We start from the raw sequence: 8,777 nt of genomic DNA, 5'->3' as shown, positions 1-8,777 counted from the left end.
AGGAGGCACATGATGCCAGTCTGTCCCCATTACTGCTGATGTTCACTCTGATCGCCTGATGAAGGGGGTGTCTCTCAGGCTTGTCCACTTTTATAAAGGTGCTGGTTTTCCCTTTCTAATCAATAAGTATCTTGTGATCAGATTCCTTGAGATTAAGGACATTTCTCACCAGGTTTTCACCCACACGGTCCATTTCACACGTTGGAGCTAACTAGAGGCGTATAAATGGACTATCAGCTTACCTCTGAATTCAGAGCAAAAACATTCTCAAACAAAGGAACAGAGGCGCCCTCGTTAAATTTTCAGATCTGGAAAGCTCACGTTGATATAATTTTTTTTTTTTTATTCATTTGGGACAGAGAGATACAGAGCGAGAGAGAGAGCATGGGCAGGGGGAGGGGCAGAGGGAGAAGCAGATTCTCCTCTGGGCAGGGAGCCCAATATGGGACTCGATCCCAGGACCCTGGGATCATGACCTGAGCCAAAGGCAGAGGCTTAACCATCTGAGCCACCCAGGCGCCCATCACGTTGATATAATTACATCCATAGCATAAGAAGTGCCTTTAACAGTGACCTGCTGAGCCCGGGACCTCTGTGAAGAAGGCTACAGTTAAATAGACAGAGTGAAATGTGGCCCAGCTCTGCTATTTCAACAGTGGTCCAACTGGGGGACATTTTATAGAACCGCAGACCGCCTCACCATGGACTCCAGAGCAGACACGAGGAACGTCACCACCATCCTGCTCTCCGAGGACTCCTCGGTTTCCACAGGCAGGGCGGACACTTCCACTTGGGCCATGATCCCTGTCCAAGAGAAGCAACAAGAAAGTGAGCGGTGGAAATCCACGGTATCCTCTAAGCATGCGTTTAGAGCTGCGAGGGTCCACACTGATGACCTAGTTCCAACCTCCCTTTACAGGTGAAGAAACTAACCAAAGACATAAAGTGGTTTGGGGGCGCCTGGGTGGCTCAATCGGTTGAGCGTCGGCCTTCAGCTCAGGTCATGATCCCAGGGTCCTGGGATCGAGTCCCCTGTCGGGCTCCCTGCTCAGCGGGGAGTCTGCTTCTCCCTCTCCCTCTGCCCCCCATCCTGCTCCTGCGTGCTCTCTTGCTCACTCTCTCTCTCTCAAATTAATAATAATAATAATAATAATAATAATAATAATAAAGACGTAAAGTGGTTTGCCCAAGATCTCTGGCTAGGAATGCTAATTTTCATGAAGGGTGTTTTCCACTAAACCTGGACATCATCTCCTCGCAAAATAAATTCAAGTACTTTGCTGGAGAAGCATGTTAACCACTTCCTGATGACGTCAGTGCCCGACACCACACTCTGACTCCCAGCCACAAAAGAGAGAGAAATGGGTTTGTACACTCAAGGTGGGAAGAGATGATCCCAGCTAAGATTTCTCTGGCATAAAAGCTCACTCAAAATTCCTCCGAGTTCTAAATCAAGGTAGCATCCCAAGATGTCTCTGAAAAAATTTCTCTAACACCATAAAAAGGATTTTTTAAAAAAATTTATTTATTTGAGAGAAAGAGAGAGAGAGCACAAGCAGGGGAAGCAGCAGAGGGAGAGGGAGAAGCAGGCTCTCCGATGACCAAGGAGCCCAACGCAGGCCTCGACTCGAGGACCCCAGGATCACGACCCAAAGGCAGATGCCCAACCAACTGAGCCATCCAGGCACCCCCATAAAGAGGATTTTTTGAAGTAGAGCATTCTAAAGAAATACTGCTGGCTATGTTATGGCCCCAAAGCAGCTGGATTAATTATATTTGTAAGCAAAAGATAAATTAACAGATAACATGAATAGGTACATGGAAGGAAGCCGAAAGATAGATCGAAGGGAGTGAATTATGGTGGTTGTATAAGGTTATTCAGAAATATTCACATACGTCTCTTTTTTTTTTTAAGAATTAATTAATTTATTTGACAGAGAGGGAGAGAGCACAAGCAGGGGGAGTGGCAGGCAGAGGAAGAGGGAGATCAAATTGCTTTGGTTAAAAATTTTTATAAATCTGGGGCACCTGGGTGGCTCAGTTTGGTTAAGCATCCGACTCTTGATATCAGCTCAGGTCTTGATCTCGGGGTCGTGAGTTCAAGTACCATGTTGGGAGGCTCCCAGCATGGAGCCTACTTTTTTAATAAATCAGTCTCCCTATTATGAAATAGAATGTGAAAGGTGAATGGGACTTCATACCAGGCATGACCTGGCCATGAACAAGTAAGGAAATACACACGCTTCAATTTGGACCTTTTCTTTTTATTTTATTATTATTATTTTTTTAAGTAGGCTCCATGCCCAGTGTGGAGTCCAACATGGGGCCTGAACCCATGACCCTGAGATCAAGACCTGAGCTGAGATCAAGACTTGGATGCTCAACAGACTGAGCCACCCAGGCATCCCCAATTTGAAGCTTTTAAATAATTATCTTAAAATAAAACTTTGATTCTCCGTATCACACCCATATTTGAGAACAAGGAGAAGTCTGTCATTATAAACTACTTACACGTGGGTAGTTTATAAAATGAAAAAAATGACTAGGACATGGCCTTCTATGTCCTTAAAATAACCTCCAAGTTCAGAAGTCTCTCAATGAAGCAGACCAAAAAGCAAAGTGGAGCACCCATTCCTGAACTCAAACATTGTTCATGTCTGCAGATTTTATTCAGCAAGAAGAAAAATCATCAAAATGATCATTCACTGTCTCCTTTTGAAAAAGTTTTTATTATAAAAATTCTTTAGCTGAGCGCCTGGGTAACTTGTTTGGTTGAGCGTCCAACTCTTGATTTTGGCTCAGGTCATGAACTCAGGGTTGTGGGATTGAGCCCTGGGTCGGGCTCCACGCTGGGTGTGGAACCTGCTTAAGATTCTCTCTCTCCCTTTCTCTCCACCTCTTACCACACCGCCCCACCCCTGCTCACGATCTCTCAAAAAAAAATTCTTTATAACTGCTATAAACTAAATCCTCACTGGGATTACATTTCATTTCTTTGAAACACCTGTTCGTGTCATTAAAAAAAATTTTTTTAAGATTTATTTATTTATTTTAGAGAAATCATGTGAGCAGGGGGAGGGGCAGAAGGAGAGGGGTAGTGAATCCTCAAAGTAGACTTGCCTCCGAGCCCACCATGGGGCTTGATCCTGGGACCCTGAGATCATGACTGAAGTTGAAATCAAGAGCCAGCCACTCAACCAACTGAGCCACCTAGGCACCCCCAAAATTTTTAAAATCAAGGTATATTTTATGGAAAGTTCACTTTTTAAAAAAGATTTTATTTATTTGACAGAGAGAGAGGGAAAGAGAGAGCACAAGCAGGGGGAGCAGCAGAGGGAGAGGGAGAAGCAGGCTCCCCACTGAGCAGGGAGCCCAATGCGGGGCTCGATCCCAGGACTCTGGGATCATGACCTGAGCTGAAGGCAGACGCTTAACTGACTGAGCCACCCAGGCATCCCTGGGTTAACTTTGATTGTAATACTGCTTTATGTAGAATATTTTTGTTGATAGGAAATATACACTGTTAAGTATTCAGGAATAATGGGGCCACAGGTTGATAAGTTCTCTCAAATGGTTCAGAAAAAATAAAATTCTTTGTACCATACTCCCAACTTTTCAGCAAGTTCAAGATTATTTCAAAATTTTAACAATTATTTTTAGAAACTGAACATACTCTGTGTCAATTATTTGTACATTTCTATTTTCAGAAATTGTATGGTCCATCCTATGGGTTATATAATTCTTTTTTGGGGAAATCAGTCTCTAGAATGCACCATTAAGAACTCAGATTAAGGGCGCCTGGGTGGCTCAGTTGGTTAAGCGACTGCCTTCGGCTCAGGTCATGATCCTGGAGTCCCTGTATCGAGTCCCGCATCGGACTCCCTGCTCGGCGGGGAGTCTGCTTCTCCCTCTGATCCTCCCCCCTCTCATTTGCTCTCTCTCATTCTTTCTCTCTCAAATAAATAAATAAAATCTTTAAAAAAAAAAAAAGAATTCAGATTAAATTCTTTCATGAGAAGGGCACAACTTGAAATGATTTTTATTTTATGCAAAATAAGTCTGTTGGCGAATCTGGAGCTTTCACTCCAAAGTCCTGTCTACACTTTTAGAAATCAATGGCATTACTTGGTTGAAACAGTGAAATTATTTTCCCATTGGAAGTTACAAAGATTTAAAAATGAGCCTTTAAATATATTGAACATGTGTTCAATTTTTATCTAAGATAAAGCAAATATTTGTTTTTAAAAAAGACTAATATGGGTAAATTTGCACTGTTCTAAAAGTAAACTAGCAATCAAAACCCTTTAATATGTTATTATTATATAATAATATAATAACTAAGACTAAGTGGGACTTAGTTGTGACTAAGAGGGGCTCCCGGCTGGCTCAGTTGGTAGGGCATGCAACTCTTGATCTCAGGGTCATGAGTTCAAGCCCCATGTTGACGTGCGAAGCCTACTTAAGAAAAAAAGGAAACTGTGACTAAGAAACTGATATTCTTGACTAGTATCTTTCAGAGTAAACTAATTCCAACACTGTTTTAAAAAACAAAACAAATCAAAAAACCCTTCTTACACAACAGAGTCCCATCTTACAATGGAAGTAGGCACGCCCAAAGGCAAATTCACGCATGGTCAAAATCATCTTAGGAAGCAAAAAATACCTGTCCCAGAGAGAACATTTTTCTTCTATGATTTCTTTAATTATTTAGGGAAATGATTTTCCCCTTTATCACTAGATGCAACTTCGCCAACACGGCACATTTTTTCACATAAGTGGTTCTAAAATGTGTCAACCCCGCTGGGGTGGATTTGAGCTGTTTATCAGAAGGCCATCCTTCTTTGGGGGAGGGCTTGGTTCCCTTTTCTTTTAGAATTTTGCCATCAATAGTTAGTTAAGCCTCCAACTCTTGATTTCGGCTCAGGTCATGATCTCAGGGTCATGAGATCGAGCCCCGCTTTGGGCTCCAAGCTCAGTGCAGAGTCTGCTTGTCCCTTTCCCTCTGCTCCACCCCCCCAATCGTGCTCTTTCTCTCTCTCTTTCTAATAAATAAACAAATAAATAAGTAAAATCTTAAAAAAGAAGAGTTTTGGGGCGCCTGGGTGGCTCAGTCGGTAAGCGACTGCCTTCGGCTCGGGTCATGATCTCAGGGTCCTGGGATCGAGCCCCACGTCGGGCTCCCCGTTCTGCAGGAAGCCTGCTTCTCCCTCTCCCACTCCCCCTGCCTGTGTTCCCTCTCTCGCTGTCTCTCTCTGTCACTCTCTCTCTGTCAAATAAATAAAAAAAAATCTAAAAAAAAAAAAAAAGAGTTTTGCCATCAATAGCTATGTCTTTGGAGTTCACGTCTTCCAGCCATAACTGTAATACTTTTCTGTCTCTCTAAACTCTTATTACCTACTTGGCTGGTCATCAAGCAGCTACTGGAACACGAAATGCCCTTGTTTGATGACTTGCACGTTGACGGCATGAATACTGGATTCCCTGGGACCACATCTCTAATGGTGACCCCTCACCAAGTCCTGCTGGACAGTTTTCCCTGCAGTCTAGACACGGATGGCTGTTTCTTCCATTAATCACCCAGTGAAGTAGGTTAGGGGCCATGATGTATGAAAAACACACATTTTTGTTTTAAGATTTTATTTATTTATTTTTTATTTATTTATTTATTTTAATTTATTTGACAGAGAGACAGCGAGAGAGGGAACACAAGCAGGGGGAGTGGGAGAGGGAGAAGCAGGCTTCCCGCGGAGCAGAGAACCCCATCGATGTGGGGCTCGATCCCAGGACCCTGGGATCATGACCTGAGCCGAAGGCAGACGCTTAATGACTGAGCCACCCAGGCGCCCCTTAAGATTTTATTTTTAAGTAATCTTTACATCCAATGTGGGGCTCGAATTTACAACCCCGAGATCAAGAGTCGCACACTCTACCGACTGAGCCAGCCAGGCACCCTGAAAAACACACATTTTAAAACACTGGAGTCACACGTGGTGTTTTGAGATGTTCACGTTGAGAGGCCCCAGAGAACTGAGACCATTTAAGGGGCTGGCATATTCCAGGCTCCCGTCTCCCACATGCTCCTCCACTGGAATGACAGAGAGTGCCTACAATATTTATTTCTTTGTTTGTTTAAAGATTTTATCTATTCATGAGAGAGAGAGGGTGAGAGAGCACAACTGGGGGGAGGGGCAGAGGGAGAAGAAGAAGCAGACTCCCCCGCTGAGCACAGATCCCAACTCAGGGCTCAATCCCAGGCCCCTGAGACCATGACCTAAGTCAAGGTCAGACACCCAACCGACTGAGCCACCCAAGCTCTCCCTATGATATTGAAATAGTGATTGTTCTCATTTCAGGTTTACAGTTCAACCATGGTTAAACTCTCAAAAGTTAAACGCATGTATGGTACCTCTGTACCTATTATTCTGCGTGTCATCCTCGCATCCTTGCCATGCTAATCTTCTCTGTATTGTTCCAACTTTAGCATACGTGCTGCCGAAGCGAGCACCATTGTATCTATTATTTTGCACAATTCCTTGCATAGAGAAGTTTCAACAAAGCCTTTCTTAAAACACAGAAGTATATTGCTTGACTGGCATCTTTTAGCATGAGTGGTACAAGTATCATTTCTGTTAATTATAGCACAGTGATCCCTACCTAAGAGGACTGTGACGTCAAAACTCTGGTTTATTGCACAGAATAAATAACAGGCAAAATTAAGCTAGGTGGAAGTAAGATATTAGCAGTTGGTACCAACTGTCCTACCAGCGATGACAAAAAAATTCAATGTTGCATAATTATTGCTTTGTTGCATCCTTTACTTAACAACAAATGGAGGCAGGAGCCTTGTCTTCTCTATTTGATGACTTAGAATACCCCGTGCACTAATGGAACATCAACAATAATGAAACATGGGAGGAGCTCCTGCCTGGCCCAGTCCATACAGCATGGGACTCTTGGTCTTGGGGTTGTGAGTTCAAGCCCCACATTGGGTGTAGAGATGACTTAAAACAAAATAATGAAACATGATTAGAAGCTGACCTGGGGTCTCCCACCCTGAGAACATTTTCCTGAAAAAAAAAAAAAAAAGACAAATTACTGCATTCTAGCAAAGCTAAAAATCCTTTTTTTTTTTAAGATTTTATTTGAGAGGGAGAGAGCACAAGCAGAGGGAGCAGCTGAAGGAGATGGAGAAGCGGACTCTCCTGCTGAGCAGGGAGCCCGACGCGGGGCTCGATCCCAGGACCCTGAGATCATGACCTGGGCTGAAGGCAGCCGCCCAACTGACTGAGCCACCCAGGCGCCTCAAAGCTAAAAATCCTTAACAGGGAAAGCCTGTATCACAGAATAAAATCCCCCAGAGCCTACGGGGTGATTAATTTCTTTTCTATTCAAATCTAAAGCATAAGCAACGTTCACTTGGATCGCAGGATTTACACAGTACTTAACTTTTTGCTCTTTTATTTATTACTTTTTTAAAGTTTATTTATTTACTCAAGCAATCTCTACATCCAATGTGGAGCTCGAACTTATAACCTCAAGATCAAGAGTCCCATGCTCTTCTGATTGAGCCAGTCCAACTTTTTACTCTTTTAAAAGACTGGAGATGTAGGGGCGCCTGGGTGGCTCAGTCGTTAAGCATCTGCCTTCGGCTCGGGTCATGATCTCGGGGTCCTGGGATCGAGCCCCACATCGGGCTCCCTGCTCGGCAGGAGGCCTGCTTCTCCCTCTCCCACTCCCCCTGCTTGTGTTCCCTCTCTCGCTGTGCCTCTCTCTGTCAAATAAATAAATAAAATCTTTAAAAATAAATAAATAAATAAAAAATAAAAGACTGGAGATGTAAACTAAAAAAACAAAAACAAAAACCTTCTCAAATCTTACATAGTTTCCCCAGCAACCCTTGAGGACCATCTCTCTCTTCTTTTCAAGGTGATATTTTACGAATGAAAAGCAAACATCTAGAACGGGGGTCAACGATCTGCAGCCTGTGGGTCAAATCCATTTTGTCAATAAAGTTTTATTGGCACACAGCCACACTCATTTGTCTGCATTTCATCTGTGGCTGCTTTCCTGTAAGGGCAGGGCTGCACGCATGTGACAGAGACCACATGTGCCCCGGACCGAAAGTACTTATTATCTGGCCTTTCACAGAAAAAGTTTGCTCATCCCTGATCTACTGTTCACTTCCATCATGGACAACGGACCCTCATTTGCAATGTCGTCGCTCCATTTACCAAACCTCTCACATCTTGAAATAGAGGCCCTGTTTTTTTTTTTTTTTCCAAACCGTTTCTAGGTTTTCCTAGAATTTTTCAGGTCTCCGAGGCCTTGATTTTATTTAAGTTCCTGAGGTGCCACCTTTTCCACAGTCTGGGCCACAGTGAATGGGAGCTATAAACTCAGTGCTAAACCTGTTCTCCATTCCACAGAAATGTACGGAGGAGGGCATTAAAGGTACAAACTTCCAGTCCTAAAAAAGTCCTGGGGCGCCTGGCTGGCTCAGTTGGTAGAGCATTTGACTCTCGATCTCAGGGTTGTGAGTTCAAGCCCCATGTTGGGTGTAGAGATTACTTAAAATTTTTTGAAAAAAATCTTAAAATCAATCAGTCAGTCAGTCCTGGGGATGTAATGCACAGCATGGCAGTTACAATTAACAATACTATATTACCAGTTTTTTGTTTTTTTTTTAAGATTTTATTATTTATTTGGCAGAGAGAGACACAGCGAGAGAGGGAACACAAGCAGGGGGAAGTGGGAGAGGGAGAAGCAGGTTTCCCTCC

At 43.4% G+C, this 8,777-nt stretch overlaps 2 non-coding genes across 2 annotated transcripts; one reads left to right on the top strand and one right to left on the bottom strand.

The window, feature by feature from the left end:
• Positions 1 to 6,393: 6,393 nt before the first annotated feature.
• Positions 6,394 to 6,505, bottom strand: LOC115944343 (U6 spliceosomal RNA). The gene has a single exon (XR_004078908.1). It is a non-coding gene; the product is annotated as a U6 spliceosomal RNA (small nuclear RNA).
• A 1,980-nt stretch (positions 6,506 to 8,485) lies between these two features.
• On the top strand, positions 8,486 to 8,558 carry TRNAE-CUC (transfer RNA glutamic acid (anticodon CUC)). The gene has a single exon. It is a non-coding gene; the product is annotated as a tRNA-Glu (tRNA).
• Positions 8,559 to 8,777: the final 219 nt, after the last annotated feature.

The sequence above is a fragment of the Leptonychotes weddellii genome, chromosome 5 (genome assembly GCF_054177405.1).
Source record: "Leptonychotes weddellii isolate Sample4059 chromosome 5, ASM5417740v2, whole genome shotgun sequence".
In the NCBI taxonomy this organism is placed as follows: Eukaryota; Metazoa; Chordata; class Mammalia; order Carnivora; family Phocidae; genus Leptonychotes; species Leptonychotes weddellii.
The sequence above is the reverse complement of the archived record's forward strand: the minus strand, read 5'-3'. Positions and strand labels throughout refer to the sequence as shown.